The sequence below is a fragment of the Canis aureus genome, chromosome 19, assembly GCF_053574225.1.
Source record: "Canis aureus isolate CA01 chromosome 19, VMU_Caureus_v.1.0, whole genome shotgun sequence".
Taxonomy (NCBI): domain Eukaryota; kingdom Metazoa; phylum Chordata; class Mammalia; order Carnivora; family Canidae; genus Canis; species Canis aureus.
In genome coordinates this window covers 11,251,145-11,270,255 of record NC_135629.1, presented here as the reverse complement: position 1 = coordinate 11,270,255, position 19,111 = coordinate 11,251,145, and the positions used below count along the sequence as shown (strand labels likewise).

Sequence of the window (19,111 nt, the reverse complement as noted above, 5' to 3'; positions counted from 1 at the left end):
AAAGCTTGGTCATTATTTTTTCTCCACAAGCTTCCCATGTGTAGAGTGGAGGATTAATGTTCTAGTCTAGTGTGTCTTGAGATTTAGTGAGCATCAGAATTCCCTGGTGGCTTTACTGAAACACACAATGCTGAGCCATTCCCTCACCCCTGCCCAAGTTTTAACTCTGTAGTCCAGGGTGGGAGCTGGTAATTTATATTTGCAACACTTTTCCAGGTGATGCTGGTGCTGGTGGTCCAAAGAACATACTTTGAGAGCCACTGGTCAAATCTAAGTGATGATACTATTATTCCCATGTTCTGGTTTTGCACAGACAGAAGGTTAAAACAAAGCAAAAGATACTTTTATTGGCTCTAATTAATTTTGCACACCACTCATTCTGGACTTTGGGCTTCAAACACTACTCTTATAGGTTACTGTTTTGTGGTAGTTTGCATTTGCTCATTTGCTCACCTTCTACCTTTTGCATAAATTTGTTGCAAACCAACTCAATGGAAAGTTTTCTGTACACCCACATTTGTCTCTTTAAATCATTTTTTTCTCCTTTCCTGAGATCATGACCAGAGATTCAGAATTCTAAGTGTCTTCTCCTGCTCTTGGGTCTGCCCATCCTATTTCTGATCTTGGGCTCATTACCATATTCTGACATTTTGAAATCTATTTCTCCCAAGACTCATCTGCTCATTTGGCTATGGGCAGGCTACCATCCCCTGGCTCAGGAACTCAGATGATATTAACACTTTCCCCTGTCCTCTTCACCAGGCCTTCCTTCCTTGCTGATCTGAATTTGGTTCAGAAAAGCAATTCTTTTCTCTTCATTGTCTCTTGTGAGTTATAATAGGCAGTGCTAGAACATTTAATCAAAAAATAATTTGAGCACCTGTTATATACTGGGCACTGCTCTAAATTCCTAGGGACATAGTGTAAGAAGCCAAATCTTCTGTCCTCAAGAAGTTTGCATTCTAGATAAGGTGCCAAGCATTTTGCGGATGCTGCACTTCTATCCAGAGATGACCTCTTCAGGATGTGCAACCAGATATACTGTAGAACACTCCAACCCGAATCTACACTTCTTTCACTGTCACTGCATTATTTCTTTTCCTCCACTGCCCCCCCTCTTCTACTTAGAAAATTTGGACATGCTGACTCTTTATTTTGCTTGCCGTTACTTTATGTTTTATGTTCCTGTGGGCTCCAAGAGGATATGGACATCCAAGCAGGCAAATCCCCAGCTGTGTACACGCCTGGTTCCATAGCTAAGAAATTGTTTTTGCCTCACAACTGCAGGGACCTATTTGCTACAATAAAAGGAAATCCGAGGGAGAAATTATTCTAACTTTGAGTCAGCAAGCCATCTAGTAGCAACATCCATTGTTAGAGTAATTGTTAGAGTAACTGGCATTTTTTTTTTTTTTTTTTTTTTACCTTCTCCTTTGAACATGGCTTTCCAGCCAGCTCTGCACCTGGTTATTGAGCTGGACAATGACAAAGACTATCTTGGTGACTGTCATCCTCCCAGTCGCCATTTACTACCAGAGAGATTAGGTCAGGCAAATCACACTGGTTCTTGAGCCAAGGTGGCAGGGCTGCCCTTGCTACTACTCAGACATTGTTTGCATAGAGCTAGCACAAAGTTCTAGCACTTAGGCTCACACCATGTTAAGCAATTCATATTCACCTCATTTAATCTTAAAAACAGCTCTATGTGGGAGGGGTTGATATCTTCATGTTAATGTGTAGTAAAAGGAAAGAGAGAGTAATAGAATAATTTCCCTAAAATCATGCAATTGGTAAATGACAAAACTGAGATTTGAACCCAAATTTCACTGACTCTGGAACCAGTACTATTAAACACTAAATTTCAATGCCTAAAGTATGCTTTCTTTTCACCCCAACATAACAATTACAATCATCATAACAAAATAAATCCCTAACCAGAATGAAATAATATTTTTATGGGATAAATGTATGAACAATTCATAATAATTACAATAAGAGAGACTATTAAGCAGTTTTAAAAGTGATTCAGAAGAATGTTGTAGAAAAATACTCTTAAGGGCACCTGCATGGTTCAGAGGTTGAGTGTCTGCCTTTGGCTCAGGTCGTGATCCCAGGGTCCTGGGATCCTCATGGGGAGTCTGCTCCTCCCTCTGCCTATATTTCTGCCTCTGTCTGTGTGGCTCAACCACTGAGCCACCCAGGTACCTGATACTGATTTATTTTTAACTCCCTCCCTCCACAGTATAGTTTTTATTTTTTTCAGTTTATTTATTTATTTATTTATTTATTTATTTATTTATTTATTTATTCATGAGAAGCACAGAGAGAGTCAGAGACATAGGCAGAGGGAGAAGCAGGCAACTTGCAAAGAGCCCGATCCGGGACTGGATCCCGGAACCGGGGATCACGCACTGAGCGGAATGCAGATGCTCAACTGCTGAGCCACTCAGGTGTCTCTCCCTGACAGTATAGTTTTGACAGAAACACAGATGCCAGGGATTAGGACTTGCAGGGATACTAGGAATTAGGAATAATGAACCATCCCACCTACCACAGCACCAGCCTCCCACTTGTCCCCAGCACACACTACCAAACTGAGAGACCATACTTCCAAATGCGCCGAATGAGAGCCTAGAAATGAAAGACATGGGTCTTTTCCAAAGAGATGAAAAAAGCATTGTCTATGGAATAAAACTGAAACATTTGTTCATATTATACACAACATAATCAATTCCAGATGGATTAAGTATATAAATGTCAGAAGTAAAAAAGGACTTTATGTGAAAATATAGGGAAATATCTTTCTAACCTTGAATGTAAGGAACAGTTTCTTAAGAACAGAGGCCTAAGGACACCTGGGTAGCTCAGTGGTTGAGTGTCTGCCTTTGTCTCAGGTCATGATCCTGGGGTCTTGGGATGGAGTCCCACATCAGGCTCCCGGAGAGTAGCCTGCTTCTCCCTCTGCCTATGTCTCTGCCTCTCTCTCTGTCTCTCATGAATAAATAAATAAAATCTTAAAAAGAAAAAAAAGAACAGAGGCCTAACCATAAAGAAACAATTGATGTTTTTTTTTATTATATTAAAATTAAGACTACGGTTAACCAAAAGATTCTTGAAAGAAAATGGAGGTAAAACTATAATCTGCAAGAAGATATTTACAATGCATACCCCAACAAAGGATTCATGTTAGAAATAGGAATAAATGTACACACATGCATATTATGTGAAATACACATAAATATAAATAAAATGACACGTATATCCTGTAAGTAAGATGAAGAAAAACAACTCACTATTGGAAAGAACAGACATTGCACAGGAGAGGAAATCACATGACTAATAAACATAGAAAGAGATGTTCAATTTCATTAATAATCAGAAAAAAGCAAATTGAGATCACAGTGAGAGAGCATTTTATACCCCACACTATTCAACTAGCAATGCCAGAAAAAATGTGAGTAAAAGAGATCTCATATAATGCTGATTTGAATGTTAATTGTACAACCACATGGACAAACAATTTCCATTTGATAAAGCTGAATATCTATGTTCCTTATCACCCGGAAGCTCTACTACCCCATAATGACTCAAAAAGCATTTTTCTGCAGGTGCCCCAGGAGACATGTAGAGGATGTTTATAGGAGTTCTGTTTGCAATTACAAAAACCTGGAAATACTGCAGTGTCCGCTGGCAGAAAAAAGGACAAACAAACCACAGCATAGTTGTACAATGGAATATTAAGCAGCAATAAAATCCACAAAATTACTTTGATAGATATTAATAACATAATATTGAGTGAAAAAATTAAGTTCTAGAAGACAATTTACAAAATTCAGGATCATGATTACCTCTAGGGGAAAACAGGGGAACAAGATAAGGAAGAAGGCCACAGAAGTGAATTATTGGTAATGGTGAATTCTTAGGTGACATATAGGTTAGCAAGTGCTCATTATATTATTAAACATAAAGAATGGTGTGCATGGACGAATGATGATGGTGCTTCATGTATCAAGGATGACAAGTACCTTTATGGCTACATACAAAATATGCACACTATAATCTCAACTAAGATCCTAATCTTCCTACTATATGTCTAAAAATGACCTGATTAGTGTGCTGCTTAGCCTATGTGATGAGCCACACTCCTCTAATAACACCAGAGTTAGCAAAACTCCATTGTATAATCATTTTCTCAGATCAGCAATTTTCTTAGATAGGTGGCTCTACTCCCATTTCAGGAGGACAAAACTAAGGAGTTATAGAGCTAATTAAGTCAATTGCACTAGTCTTATTTCCATCCTCGTGGATCAAGAATCCATGAAGAGTCAAAGCTACAGCTTTTCTTCATGGAAGAGATACCACTTTGCTCCTTCATAAGATTCAAAACTTGGTTTCATTAGCCTAATGTTCTGCTAAGTCCCCACTTAGAAACATGAATCTTGTGCTTCTATCTGGTAATGACAAAAAGTTAAGGTCAGGGGAGCTTTCATCACTGTTGTCGCTGCCATGAGTCACAGGTATAATGATGAACTACAGTTCTTGGAAAAGATCAATAAAAACTGCTGAAGAATCAAGAAGGGCTTCATACCCAACATGCAGGTGGAAGGCATTTTCTATGTGAATGACGCTTTGGAAAAATTAATGTTTGAGGAATTAAGAAATGCCTGTCAAGGTGGTGGTGTCGGTGGCTTCCTACCAGCCAGGAAACAAATTGGCAATGTGGCAGCCCTGCCTGGGATTGTTCATAGATCTGTTGGGCTTCCTGATGTCCATTCAGATTATGGGTTTGCTATTGGGAATATGGCAGCCTTTGATATGAAAGACCCCGATGCAGTGGTATCCCCAGGTGGTGTCAGATTTGACATCAACTGTGGTGTCCGCTTGCTAAGAACCTATTTGGATGAAAGCGATGTCTAGCCTGTGAAGGAGCAGCTTGCCCAAGCTATGTTTGACTATATTCCTGTCGGAGTGAGTTCAAAAGGTGTCATCCCCATGAGTGCCAAAGACTTGGATGAGGCCTTGGAGATGGGTGTGGGTTGGTCCCTGAGGGAAGGCTATGCCTGGGCTGAGAACAAGGAGCACTATGAGGAGTACGGCAGGATGTTGCAGGCCAACCCCAATAAGGTCTCTGCGAAGGCTAAGAAAAGAGGCCTTCCTCAGTTAGGGACCCTGGGAGCAGGCAACCACTATGCAGAAATCCAAGTTGTGGATGAGATTTTCAATGAGTATGCTGCTAAGAAAATGGGCATCGACCATAAGGGACAAGTATATGTGATGATCCACATTGGAAGCAGAGGCTTGGGCCACCAAGTAGCCACACTGGTAGCTATGGAAAAAGCCATGAAAAGAGACAAGATTATAGTCAACAACCATCAGTTAACTGGCTTGTGCTTGGATTGCTTCCCCAGAGGGTCAGGACTACCTGCAGGGGATGGCAGCTGCTGGGAACTATGCCTGGGTCAACCACTCTTCCATGACCTTCCTAATCCATCAGGCCTTTGCCAAGGTCTTCAAAACAACCCCTGATGACTTGGACCTACGTGTGATCTACAACGTTTCTCACAATATTGCCAAAGTAGAACAGCATGTTGTGGACGGAAAGGAACGGACAGTGTTGGTACACAGGAAGGGATCCACTTGAGCTTTCTCTCCTCACCATCCCCTCATTGCTGTGGATTACCAACTCATTGATGGCACCATGGGCACCTGCAGTTGCATTCTTACTGGCACGGAGCAGGGCATGACAGAGACCTTTGGGACAACTTGCCATGGATTAGGCCATGTATTGTCCTGAGCAAAATCTCATTGTAATTTAGATTTCCAGGATATCTTGGACAAACTGGCAGATATGGAAATCACAATCCAAGTTGCCTCACCCAAACTGGTTATGGAAGAGGCTCCTGAGTCCTATAAGAATGTGACGGATGTGGTGAACACCTGCTATGATGCTGGAATCAGCAAGAGGGCCAATAACTGAGACCAATTGCTGTGATCAAAGGATAGAATGCTGACTGCAGCCACCAAACTCCAATGACCCTCATGGGATGGAGGTGGACTGAAACTCCTCAGACATCAAACTCAAGACCCAACAGGTTCCAAAGTGCACAGCTGTAACTGCCCATTCCAAAGTGGCTGGCAGGCAGCTGCTGAATTTCAGGAGCCAGTGGTGTAACATTATTTTTTGGGAAGAGTAACATTGCCCTCATTTGGAAAGGGATGTATGTACTTCCTCTCTGTCCCATGTGTTTTAGGAAAATCTGTTAGGAGGTAGGGATAGATCAAGATACTGCCTAACTCCTTATAGAAGTCTTAGTCATCACAGTGAGATTCTTTACACCAAGCTCTGTTTATATTCTGAGGTATCATGGAGAGCTTTCTATTAAATAAGAAGGTTTTGAAATGTTTTCTTTCCCTCCTCTTTTTGTCAGTTTGTCCATTCATCCATCCATCCACCCTCTTCCCCTGAACCCAGCAAAACCCTAAACACCACTCTCACTTGGAAAGTAGCCACAAAGTCCTATCCAGACACTAGAGGAAAGGACAATGGGACACGTTGAAGAGGGAATGTGTATGGAGGTGTAGAAACAGGGGCCCAAAAGAGAGCAGTTTTTCATAGACTTAGGCCTTTCATAGGCCTCATCTGATAAACTGATTTGTTTTTGGATGATGTCTTGCACAGCAGGAACAGAGAACCTGCACATGATACTGAATATTTTTATGTTTATGATTGAATTATAAAAACATGCAATGACCACAGCTGTGATGTTAACAGTTGCACAGGCTGACTGCTCTTGTGCCATCTAATCACATTTTGTGTTCTGTACTATGACACCTGAAGATGTTAAAGTTACAGGTTTCCTAAGGCCTTTGTTGAGTCCAAACAGCCAGTAAAATAGAAAAATCTAATAAAGTTGCATATGTTGTTTAAAAAAAAAAAAAGTTAAGGTCAGCTATCTTGGCTTCTGGGAACCTCTTGCTCAGAGTAAGAACCCATTATAGAGAAGATTTTAGAAACCACCCATTTTTATACAGTTTTCTCATTTGACAGTGACTGGCCATTCTGGTTTTTCCTGGGATTTTGCTGGTTTTAGCACATAAAATCCAGCTTCCTGGAAAACCCTCCAATCTCAGGAAAATTGAAATTGTTGGTCCCACTAACCTGACTTACTGAATCATCTCATTCTGATATCATTGGCTTTCTGCTCATTCTCTCTTAAATGGAAGAAATTTAGAATAGGTCAAAACAAAGTATAAGGATTTCCTATCTGGATGAATCCATATCTATCTCTCCAAAGGGAACTTGGCAGAGTTGTGCATGAATCTTTCTCAAAGATTCCTTAATACTTCCCATGTTCCCATTTTCCAACTGAAGACTCTGATTCCACATTAAGAATGACTTGTATGACCCACTGGGGTATATGTGCACTTATTTTGAACAAAAGATTCCAGACTAAAGCTTCCGACATTATAAGAATTGGAATATAAATATTATTGAATCCTACAATTACACACAGATTTCCTCATTCTTCTTGGGGAGAAACTTGAAAGTAAAAAACAAAGACAGGTCAGCAAGAATTCCCCTCAATTGTCATGACAGGAGAGAAGTGTCACATCTATCCTCAGTTCTTCAACAATGAAGGCAGTTTAAATATTAATTTGTTCATCTGTTGCTTTACATTTTATCAGATCAATTATACTAATGAAGGTAATCAATATCCACAAAGACCTGACAGTCGAGGTAAACTTGATCTACAACAGATCCACTGGCCCTGGTAAGATTGTACACATTTACCCATATTATGGTTAAAAATTTTCCCATGTGATGGTGTTTTAAGGAAAAAAAAAAAGGGGGGGGGGGAGGTGGTATATCTCAAAGAAGATGAACTATAAGAAGGAATGTGTAAAATAACAAGCCCTCAACCACCACAACCTAACACTGTATAGCTGATTTCTGGAAAATACTAGTTCTCAAACTTTAATGACAAAGCTTGTTTCTAGCAACTCTCATTTAGAAGCACTGAAACAGAACCAAAGAATCTGTATTTCCAGCCATGTCTTATTCCTGATCCTGCCCAGGACAGGCTATACTTCAAAAACTGTGCAAAAAACAAAAACAAAAACAAAAACAAAACAAAACAAACAAACAAACAAACAAAACCTGTGTGTAGAAGGCCCCTGAACCAAAGGTAAATTGAGAATATAGGGAAGTAATGTTCTTCCTTAAGCTTAGCAGTCTCACATCTAGACATCTCCAAGTCTGTATCTCTGGAGGAAAATTGGCAGAGCTGCACACAATTCTTTCTCAAAGATTCCTTAATAGTTATAAACACAGAACTTTACCTAATTATTAGAAATCACAAATAAATGATCTCAGATCCCAGGGTTAACAAACAGAGTTATGTGATGAAGTAAATACAACAAAATGAAAACTGCTGAATTTATGTAATGTATAGGAGCTCACTATATAATTCTTCCACATGTGTATGCATGAAAATGTTATACTGAAATTTTTAAAAATCTAATTTCTAATTTTTCAGTCATATTAGGGATCACATGGAAACTCCTTAATTTTAAATGCATTGTAATTTCCCCCAGTATTTTAAGTGATTACATATAACAAATAAAATAGGTCTGACACACAAAAATGCTTTGAATTTTTAAATTTTCAAATTAAAATTAAATTAAATTAAAATTTTAATTAGTGTATTCATCAGTGGGTTCAAGTGGAGGCAGGATGTGTTAGGGAGAAGTGGATGAGGCGCTATGTCACTGAAGGGTATCCACATGAGAAAAGAAGAATCTGGGCGGGGGAATTAAAAATTCAACAAACAGAAAACTACCATTAGGGATTTATTTTTCTTTTTTTAAAAATTTTTTAAAATATTTTTAAAGATTTTGTTTATTATTAATTTATTCATGAGAGAGAGAGAGAGAGAGGCAGAGACACAAGCAGAGGGAGAAGCAGACTCCATGCAGGGAGCCTGACATGGGATTTGATCCTGGGTTTCCAGGATCAGGCCCTGGGCTGAAGGCAGCGCTAAATTGCTGAGCCACCCAGGCTGCCCAGGATTTATTTTTCTTAAGAAACAAAGTCCGTAGGCAGACAGTTGTGGCCTATTGTAGCTGATCAAGGATGATATGAAGAACTTGAGTTGTCTTCTCCTACATTGCCTCCCAACCTTGATGTATGATATTCATCCTCACATTAACAAAATGGCTGCCATATCTCCAGGCATTACATCCACACTTTAAGCAGTAAAAATAAAAAAGCTACAGATCTTCTCCTAAAGCTTTGTCTTTTTATTGTGGAATAGAAACACTTCTCCAAGAATCCTTAGAGTTTTTTGGCCAGAAGCTTGTCATTTGGCCCCCTCTGAAAAGTAGCCTCTTCAAGAGAGAGTAGAGAATAGGAGTAATATACTGGGAAGGTATCCTGGCTGAGAAAGCAGAATCTCTCAAACTAGTGTTTCAGGAGATGTCATATAAACTCTTTCTACTTCTAGCACCTTCTTTTTAAATAGTGACAACTGTTGAGGACATAAAATCACTACTACCGACAAGACCAATCCAGGAGACCTTCCAATAACATTAAATTCTGGAAAATCTGTCCCAAATGTTCAAAGTAAGGGTAAAGAGAGACCCATGTCCTGATTCTGGGGGAAATCACCTGGCTTACTATTCCAAACAACTGTCTCTGGAAGGCTACGTAAATGTGCACCATCATGAAGGTTGCTTAACTAAAACTCACCATAGCAAACATCAAGGCTGGCAAGGGCCACTTCAATCCATTTTACATAGATCATTAGGTTGTTGCAGAAGCCTGTTTGCTCTCTGGGTAGCAGCAACTGTCCCCACTTTCACTCCCATTCTGGATTGTATTTTAAGGCAAATTATCTATTCAGCCTCTGTATGCTAGCACATGAGGAATCATAATGAGACATTCCATTTCAGGCTGTAATTTCTGTGCCAAACTGACTTGGAATAGACCCAAACCTGTATCTAATTCTGCCCCTCCTTGCTTTATTACATTCTCATTTGCTTTATACCCAAACTAAAAGTACGTGTAATTCCAAATTGCAGGGATATGTTTCTCCCCACAATGCAGGCAGAACTAATCAGAGACGCAATAAAAAAAAAAGTATTTTCTCTACACCTTCCATCAGCCTTTGCCGATAGCACCAACTGATTGAATTTTTTTTTCAGATTTCTTTTACTGATTCTCATTCTCTATTCCCATTTATTAATCACCTTATTAGATTTATGACAGCCCTTCAAAATCAAGACAGAAGCCATGAAATCATTTCTTCAGTTTAGCCCACTCAGCAAACTACTAAAATGTTATGAAAATATAAAGGTATCAGGATGTTTATGTTTATGGCCAGATTCAGTTGCCATGTTTATATTCATCTACCCATTCCCTCCAAGCTCCATGTTTGTTCTGGAAAGCCTATGAACACATAGAGTGATTCATGCTGTATAATGAAGATAAAGAAAAGTGGGGAAAGTATCACAGCTGTGTTAACTCACTATGTGTGCTAGACACTGGCCTTTCTCTCTCAAAGACCTTGCATGCTTCTTCTGAACAGAAGAGTGGAAGAGCTGAAAGATACATTTCCCAAATGCCTTTGCAACTAAAATTCTGGGTGCAATTTTTTTGTGCTATTTAAACGCACATGCATGAGATTAGCAAGGAAATCCAACAGATAATAAGAAATATTTTGTCCATCCAGAAGGTAAGAAAGAAGAGGGAAAAAAAGAGTAGGACAAATAGAAGACAACTAGGAGGATGGTTGTTTGAAACCTAAATAAATCAGCATTTTTGTTAAATGTAAACAAGCATGCAAATTAAAAGATGGAGAGTGTCAGATATTTTAAACTGAATTGTTTAAAAGAGACATACCTTAAATACAGGGCACAGAAAGGTTACAAGTAAAAGAATAGTGTAGTGGACTGAATGGTGGCCTCAAAGAGAACAAGTCCTGATCTCCGGAATCTATAAATGTTACCTTATTTGGAAAAAAAAAAAAAAAGAGTCTTTACAAATGTAAATTAAAGATTTTGAGATAAGGAATAAGTGGGTAGCCAGAAAGTGCCACTATAAGCCTCCTTATAAAAGGAAGGCTAATGGAAAGGCGGGGGGGGGGGGGGGGGGCTTGGGTGGCTCAGTCAGTTAAGTGTCTGACTCTTAATGTCAGCTAAGATCATGATCTCAAGGTCATGAGATCAAACCCTGCATTGGGCTCTACACTCAGCATGGAGTCTGCTTAAGATTTTCTCTCTCTCTCTCTCTATCTCAAATAAATAAAACCTTAGGGATGCCTGGGTGGCTCAGCAGTTGAGCATCTGCCTTTGGCCCAGGGAGTGATCCCAGGATCTGGGATTGAGTCCCACACCAGACTCCTTGCAGGGAGCCTACTTCTCCCTCAGCCTATGTCTCTGCCTCTCTTTCGTGCTTTGTCTCCCATAAAGTAAATAAATAAATAAATAGATAAATAAATATCTTTTAAAAATAATAAAAATAAAATCTCAAAAGGAATGCTAAGGGACATTTGATATACAGTAGGAGAAATCCATGTGATCAAGGAGATATGGGGGTGATGCAGCCAAGAGCCAAGGAATGCTGGTGACCATCAGGAGCTGGAAGAGGGAAAGAAAGGATTCTCCCCCAAGGGTCTCTGAAAGGAGAGCAGCCCTATAGATACCTTGATTTCAGCCTGGTGATTTCAGATTGCTGGACTCAAGAACTGTGAGCCAATGAACTCTATTGGTTCAAGCCATCCAATTTGTGATGACTTGTTATAGTTGCTTAGGAAATGAATACACATGATACGCCTTATAAAACTAACACAAAGAAAGCTGATGTACCTATACTAATACCACGAGTACTGCTTCTTGCCATAAAGGGGAACATTTCATAGAGGCAAAATGAAAAGAAAATGAAGCTATCTTTCTGCTCTATTTGCCTTTTCTCCTGGAAAGTAAGGTTATAGAATCACAAAGTTTTCTATAAATGACCTTTCAGTGGCTGTTCTTATTCCTGGGTGCCAAGAGCCTCTACTCTTCATGATGGTAGAGGCCACTTCACAATTCTGGCTAGTTCATTCTTGCTTTGTGATCTTTGTGACTGTGGAAGAAAGATCTTAAGCTCCCAACTCCAGTAGTGGCTCCATAGGTAGGAGCAAGATTACTGGTCCTTATTGTCCTGGGACAGGGACCAATCCGTGCTTTGCTTGGCTGATGCCTACTTTTATTATAAAAAGGGCCCTTTAAGAAAAAGAATACACATTTTCAATATAAAATTGCTGGAGCTCCTTCCAGAGCCTAGGTCATGGAAGTGAAGGGTCCCATACCTATAGTAACTCACAGTGAGGGAGCCATTCCTGGGGCACAGTCTAGAACTTCAACCCCAGCCAATGAGTTTGTGCCCCCAGAGTAAGTTTTTTTTCTACCAAAACACAGGGATTTCAATACCAAACCTACAGCTTTAAAATCCTCTTCCCTTCCCCAGGTCTCGGCCTCTTTCCACCAAAGAACACTGCCATTTTAAACATTCTAAGACCACCATTTAAAAAAAATCCATCCAGACAGCTCATCTTTGGGTTCTTGGGTGCCCCTAGCTGTGTTTTTTCTTGTCTTGGCTCCCACTAGCTCCTGCTATTGGAGGCTGTGGAATTCCCCAAAAGAGTCATTCATATCACAAATTCATATTTCAGGGGTGCCTGGGTGGCTCAGTCAGTTAAGTGTCTGCCTTCAGCTCAGGTTATGATCCTGAGGTCATGAGATCAAGCCCCATGTTGGGCTCTCTGCTCAGCAGGGAGCCTGCTTTTCCCTCTCCCTCTGCCTGCTGCTCCCCCTGCTTGTATTCTTTCTCTGTGTCAAATAAATAAAAACTTAAAAAAAAAAAAAGGGAAAAGAAGAAACACAGCTAGATAGCTTTACATGGGAGAGAGGTAAGAGAAAAGGGGAATAGGGAAGAAAAGAACATTAAGCAATCGGGTGGAGAACTGAATCCTGTGTGTAGAAATGACTTAGGAATGGTTAAAAATAGGAATATCTAACACTGAACTTTAAAAATTTTTTAAATGCTGTGGTTTAAATATTTTCATCTTTCTAAACCTTTAGTCAAGTCTTTATGAACATAAAAGCCTTGTAAGTATACAGTCTGGGACCATCCAAAAGGGATCACACAAATTTGGGGAGAACATTATGTTTTGACAGGCAGGGGAACAAGTTTCTAATAACCTGAATTGGCAGGAAAATCTTAGTTCATATATGGGTCACATTTAAATGGTGTATTTTATGGGGCACCTGGGTGACTCACTCAGTTAAGTATCTGCCTCCAGCTCAGGTCATGATTGAGCCCCACATTGGGCTCTCTGCTCAGTGAGGAGTCTGCTTATCCCTCTCCCTCTGCCATTGCCCCTGCTTGTGCTCTCTCTTCCTCTCTATCTCAAATAAATAAATAAAATCTAAAAAAACACACACAAATAACCAACAAAAAAAAACAAATCCTGTTTTCTAAACTAAAACCTGCCTTATTACATTATCTGCTATGGATCCTAGTTCTTCTGTACAGATCCATACAAAAACAAACTGTGTTCTCTGACCTATGGCCATTCATCAGACAGTCTTCTCGTTTCCAAGCCAAGCTGCCCTTTCTCAGAAGACCAATTTTTTCTCTGCCATTCAGCATGTTCCCCAGTAAACATGCTCCAGTTTTTCAATTGTTTCTCATAAGGAATAAGAAAGAAAACTGAACAAAATACTCTAGAAACCACTCATCAGTTCTGGAAACACCAAGGATGTCTCAGATAATATTTACATTTCTGCTGCCATCACACTGATGAATCAACATTGGTAGACCAACAGCAAATTGGAACCCCCCTGTCATTGTCCAATGGCCTGCTTCTAAATGATGCCCTCATCCTTATCTGGGTTTGGTATTTAGAGTATTTGGGGGGTCTATCTCATGAAATTATACTCATCCTTTTATATTTAACCTTCCTAGATTAGGCCCATTATTCCAGCTAGCTGAAATTACTTACAACCTAATTCTAATATCTAAAATGTTTGTATTTCCTTCAAAATTGATGGCATTCATTAATTTATGATTCATGAAGTCGATAATATTACTCAAGACCCTGTGATCCAAGCCTAAAGCAGGTCCCTTCAGGTTAAAAAGTAAATGCTACACACTACAGTGCACCTGACCTCAATATTTGCTTCCTATTCTCATTTTGCTCTGAGCTGGCTCTGAGCACTGGGACACTCAGAAGGTTCTGGAATACCTACTGTGCATTCAATCCCTGGACTTGACAGTTGTTACATCAGTGTATCAAGTATCCGAGCTTCCCCAGTGATTAGCACCATGCCTTGTAAGGAGAAAATGCTCAAACAACCACCAGATTAATGCTCCATACATGCCTCTATTTTCAGCCTCTGGAAAATTAGCAGGATTGATATATGAATCAAGCTTAATATTATCTCCACCCCAAAATAATTCACTATCATATGTGAGGAGACAACATAAGTCTAACAATTCCCAACATGTCCTTTACTAACCCAAAAAGCTTTTGGATTTTGCCCAATTTGTTTCTTGCAATGCAGAACTGATACTTATGTTCCTGCCTGTCAGAATGAACCTTTATGAGTTTGATATGCAGAATATGAAGAATCAAAAGCAAGTAGCAAACTGAAAGGCTGGGAGAAGAGGACAGGAGGCATTAGGCAAACTCCTGGAGAGAATGAAATTGTGGAATTTGAAAGATAAGGAACAGGGAGCTAGGTCATGAAGGAAATGAATGGAAAATGAAAGAAAATTCTAAGAATTAATACAATGGACTATTTCCCTCCATCATGGTAATTTAGAAAATACTCAGGTGAAAAGTTTAAACTATTTGGGCATCATTTTTTGATTATTGGACTATGTTTCCTTGACAATGGTAGTACCCTTAAGCTATATCACATGAGTCCCTAGCTTGTACATACCTCCCCCTTCCGGAATGCCCATGTAAACATTTCATAATGTGGTAAAAGAAACTCATCCCCAACTTTGCTTTTCATCTTTTTAATTTTGCCAAGAAAATTACTAAAGAAGAGAAATGGGCTTGCAGTCCAATACATACAGTGCCTTAAATTAATTAAATTGAAGAGAAGACCAAATAGGCAATGGCCTTCCTAGTATAATTTACATTTTAATGGGACACAAAAGGCTCTGTGCCCAAAATCCGTTTCCACAATGGCAGGCCACCTTGCTTCTAATTTATATATTTTGAATATATGTTTTGGATTTATGAATTATCTCCTAAAATCATCTTATTGGGAAAATGAGAAATTCCTGGGGTCTACTATATGCCAGGTGTAGCATATTTATTACTCCATTTCTTTCTCATGACAACCCTGCAAGCATTCATTTCAACACTGTAATGATTACAGGCTGACGTCCTAACCTTCAGTACCTTAGAATGAGATCTTATTTGGAAATAGGGTAATTGCAAATGTAATTAATTAAGATGAGATCCCACATAGAGCAGGGTATAGGAGTAGGATGGGCCCTTAATCCAATAGGCCTGGTGTCCTTATAATAGAAGGGCTCTTTGGACAGAGATGCAGAAACAGCAGACAGACTGTAACAACATTAGAAGACACGTATATGGAGTGATACATCTGTAATGCAAGGAACACCAAGGATTGCCAGCACACACCAGAGGCTGGAAAAGCAAGGCAGGATTAGCCCTACAGGTTTAAGGAGGAGCATGGCCCTGCTGACATCTTGATTTTGGATGTCTAGCCCTCAGAAGGGAGAGAGGATAAATTTTTTCTAAGCTACCCAGTGTGTGGTTCTTTCCTATAGCAGCCATCAGAAATTAAAACAATAAGAGGTCAGGTGGTAAAACCCAGCAGAGCTGGGTTTCAATCTTAGCTTTTCCATCATTTGAATAACTTTGTAAAAATTGTCTCAAGTTTAGTACACCTCACATTTCCTCATTTGTAACATGCAGGTAATGCTGTCCACTGCCACACAGATTTTTCTAAGAAAGTAATTAAATGGTTACCTCTGTGCTCTGCTTACCCTAAATCCTTGCATTAGGTAGGCATTTTAAAAACAGCATTTTGTGCTAGGATCATCCTAATAATCAGCCTTTCTTCCTCTTTGTGAATGAAGAAACCAAGAAATGGGTTAAAAAATATGCCAAATGGCAGAGCTGCAGTTCAAAATGAGGTCTGCCTGCCTCCAAAGAGGATGTTAGATTCCAAAAGAGCCCTTAGGAAAGAGATTATGTTTGCTCAAGAGTCTGTGGTGTGTGCTGAGGAGCTGGATAGTGAGAAGTAAGCCCTTGAACATGAGGGAAGAGGAGAGACAGAATACAGCACACAGGGTGATGTCTGGGGTGTGGCGGGGTGGGGGGCATCTCTCGAAGGTAGTTGGGGAAATCAGGAATGTGAACATCACTACTACATCCTCCCAGCTCCAGCCAGCACTATCTCTTACACTGTCCCTCACTGCCCAAGTTCATATTAAAACTGCCATTTCTTACATGAAATGATGTTTCATCCTTTCAGCATAGCCTAGCTCCTTGGAGGTTTCCAAATTCACAAGACTATCCCTGTTACTTGGGAAGACCAGAGGGCTGGCTTCTTTTCATTCATGTGTATGCAGTCCCTGTCTAGGCAGTACAAAAGGAGGCTCTCAGGGCAACAATAGTCTGCAAACCCAACCACATGTGGCCACTTCCGCTTTACCTGCAAAAGCAGTCTTTATCTCTAAGCCAAGAGTACAGCAATGCTAGATATGATCTAAGAAATCTTTATTTATTTTAAGATTCTATTAATTTATTCATGAGAGACAGAGAGAGAGAGAGAGAGAGACAGACACAGCAGAGCAGGCTCCATGCAGAGAGCCCGATGTGGGACTTGATCCTGGGTCTCCAGGATCGCACCCTGGGCTGAAGGCGGCACTAAACCATTGAGCCACCTGGACTGCCCAGAAATCTTTTTTTTTTTTTTTTAAGTAATCTCTACACCCAATGTGGGGCTCAAACCCACGATCGTGAGATCAAGAGTCATGTGCTCTACCAACTGAGCTAGCCAGGTACACATAAAATTTAAAAAAAAAGATAGATGACTGAATTTCATGACTATTATTGCACAGATTCTCATGAAGTAAGGATGAGTTAAAAAAAAAAAAGAAGAGATTAAAGACAGAGAAACAAAAGCTACATTAAGAAATCAAAACCCCTGTCTAGTTCAATGCCTACATTACAGAATTTTCTATGTAAGAAAAATGAGTCTGAGACAGAATCTGGTTCTGGCTCTGTCACTATTAAGTTGTGTGTGCCTGAGCCCAGAGCATGCACAACTAGTTAATGACAAACCACATGTAAGAATCAGTCTCCCGCCTGTCCCTTCAGCATATGCCCATTCTTCCATAGCAGAAGAAGGCACATAAAAATGAACATATGCTGTGAAAAAGAAAACAATTTTGAAATTGCATCAGTAAACATAAAAAATTTATAGACTTCTGCTCTTTGTTCTCTCCTTAATTCCAGTTTAGTCAATGGGATCTTGTGCTTACCTAAGAGGAGGTCTTACTCTCGTGAATATTGCATCCTTTTAGGTGCACTCCTTGCAAAGCAATACCATAGGTTTTTAAAGAATAGAACAATTTAATCTCTCCCTTTATGCCATAAATTCCAGTTAATGAAATTTCTGAGGCAAATTTTAAATACTGCAAATTCTTTGCATATTCTTTGACACACGGGAAATGCCAATAGGCTTTGAGTAAGCAACACTGCATTGGCACATCTCCATCTCCAAACGGGGTACACAGAGTGCCCTGCACATCCTACTATGCCATGAAAAATAGAACAAGCTGTGTAGATGATGACTAAATTTGCACGTAAATTCAAGGACAGTTGAAATAAACTAAAAGAAAAACATCTTTTAAAAATCTGACTTCTTATATTTAAAAAATAGAAAAAAATGTTCTCAAAGTTGCCTATTATAGAGGAGATTTAGAATTTAAATGCAAATAAATCTTTTATGACAGACCCAAGGCAAAGTTCTCTCTCTAGACTCAAACGCGAGGAGCTTGCTGCCTGATATCTTAAGGCAAAATTTGCTCCCTAGTCTACTTTTGTTCTTTTTCTTTATTCCCCTCTCTCTTGGTCATTTCTTTTCTGTATTCACAATGCTTCATGTCATATACAGGGCTTCTCTAAGGAGAGCTAGGAGGCTCGTGCCTAGACTATATACCCACCTCTCACTTCTGGCTAAGTCTGCTCTAACATCCAAGAATTCTCATATGTCTCACAGAACATGATCTGACACATTGAGGTGTGGAGACCATGAAGAACCAGACATATCTGAAAGTCTCTGCTGGGTTGGAGGTGGCAGCCCCTGGGTCAGTGGATCCAGGATCCAGGAGGCACAGCAGGGTTAGAGAGAGGAAGCTATCTTTGAACTTCACAGTTGCATGACATAGTGACAAAGATGACAGGAGGCACTTCAGTGGGGTTTCTGTGGAGGCAGAGAAAATAATATGAAAATAATACAAGTTGAAGCAACATGGATAGAAGAGCCCTGGACCTAGAAATCTAGGGCTTCAATTAAAAATGTCTCTCTCTCCATTTAGGGCCCTTCAGAAAGGGACCTATTACATGAGGTTTCTGGAAAAATCAAATATTTCAAATGAGAAGATAGGCAGAGCTTACTCAACAGATGTTTGCAGATCTAGATTCTCTATCATTTGAATTATAGGGGCTGTGGGATGGTATTAAATATTGGACTGAATAAAATCTGAGATGAAAATGTAACACTGATTCATTTCTTTTTGAGCATGGACAAAGTCATTTTCTTACTCCAAGGTCATTTGCAGTTGTGGGAAGGAAGGAGAAGGAAAAGACAGAGAAAGGTGGGAAAATGAAAAGGTGAGAGCACAATGAAATGGGATATTCTAGAATATGGTTGGACCCTATATGCTCTGTCAAAGGAACTGAGCATTCACTGCATATTCTAGGCTTAAACTTATCAATGGGGGGGACATAGCTGAATAAGTCATCATTTCTATCTTCAAAACCTCTCTAGCCTTGTGGTAGAGGCAAATGCACTG

The 19,111-nt window shown here is 39.7% G+C and overlaps 1 pseudogene; it reads left to right on the top strand.

Annotated features, from left to right (window-relative positions):
- Window positions 1-4,506: 4,506 nt before the first annotated feature.
- Window positions 4,507-6,113, top strand: LOC144291176 (RNA-splicing ligase RtcB homolog pseudogene; annotated as a pseudogene).
- The last annotated feature ends 12,998 nt before the right edge of the window (window positions 6,114-19,111 follow it).